Here is a 1,427-nt window from a genome sequence, read left to right as displayed (position 1 = left end):
TCGTTCATTCGTTTTGGATGACGTTTAATACAAACTTTAGGAAGTGGTAGTTTCAACTCGTTGTAAACGGCCACCACGTGTTCATGACATTTGGTAATGAAACGAGAGGCTTTCATGTTTACATTTTTCTCCAATTTAGTAAGCCTGAAGTGATTTTCGGCTGAGAAATTAACAAGGTGTTGTTTTTGCGGAGTTAAAAGGGTTGTCCACAAAGGCGCATAAGGGAGGATTTCTTTCATTAGGTAAGTACAAAATTCCAGGGACTGATGAGGATTCTTCTTCTCTCGTTGAATGTGATTCTTGATATTAACTTTGACTCTATCTTGTATTTTTTTGAAATGCGTAAAAAATGGACTTTTTTCATATTTTGATGTGGCCTGATTATTTGAACATTCCTCCGTTTCCAACTTGATGCAAGTCTCCTCTCTCTCTGAACCCAGTAAGATACTTGCTTTCCCGAGATTTGCGAAGGCTGCAGTCACGTTCTGAGTTTCAGTTGGCGATTCTAGTATAATTAGAAAAGACTCGACCATCGAACTCATCGAAACGAAATCTTTACTATGGGCAATCAGAGCTATACTTTCTAAGTATATTTTGATTGTAGCCACGTCGGGTTTCTTTTGGTGAAGCCATCGTGAGATCATTTTCATGAAATGAGCATAGCACATGAAATGGCGAATTACGTGAATAATTAGAGGAATCTTATTCGTGATCGCATTGAATGTCAATTCTAAATATTCGATTACCGTTAAACCATTCCAAGCTCCCATTATGCCAGTTATGCTAGCCCAAGACCAATCAGTGACGAATGAATTGAATGGAGGCCATGAAACTTTGTTATCCTCCCAATAATCTCGGATAAATTTACCAAAGTCCCTGATTGACGAAGTGGTGTGCTCGTTGGTCACATATTCGAGAAGAGGTAAGAGTTTATTGTTAACGTTTACAACTCCGCAATAATAATATACTCTCTTAGATTGTGCAAACGGCCTCTTCACAGTCGAGCCTGTGGCATCAAAATACAAAGTCAGCCCAGAATTATTTTGTAAAAAAGATATTTGTTCTTGACATCCTAAGTAAATTTTGAATGGAGCAATGAACTGCCGGATATGGGGATGTAGGATCATAGTGGTCGTCAATAAATAAATGCAAAAGTAACTATTTAAAAAAAGAACTTTGATAATAAAAAGATAACAATTTGGTACATTAAATTAGAGCTAACACTGCACTGTGATTTGAAAGTGTCTCTTCTCTCTGAAAACTCAAAACGAACTAACTTTCAACTCCTCCAAACTCGATTTTCTCGCGTTCTATGCGTCCTAGCGCAAAAATACGCCCAGATTCGTAAAGGACGCGACGAGACGCATCGATTTCATTTATCGAAAAGTCGATTTTCGCGATTTTTTTTTTTTTAGAAAAACTCGATT

The sequence above is a fragment of the Fopius arisanus genome, unplaced genomic scaffold (genome assembly GCF_000806365.1).
Source record: "Fopius arisanus strain USDA-PBARC FA_bdor unplaced genomic scaffold, ASM80636v1 scaffold00043, whole genome shotgun sequence".
In the NCBI taxonomy this organism is placed as follows: domain Eukaryota; kingdom Metazoa; phylum Arthropoda; class Insecta; order Hymenoptera; family Braconidae; genus Fopius; species Fopius arisanus.
This window is presented reverse-complemented; position numbering follows the sequence as displayed.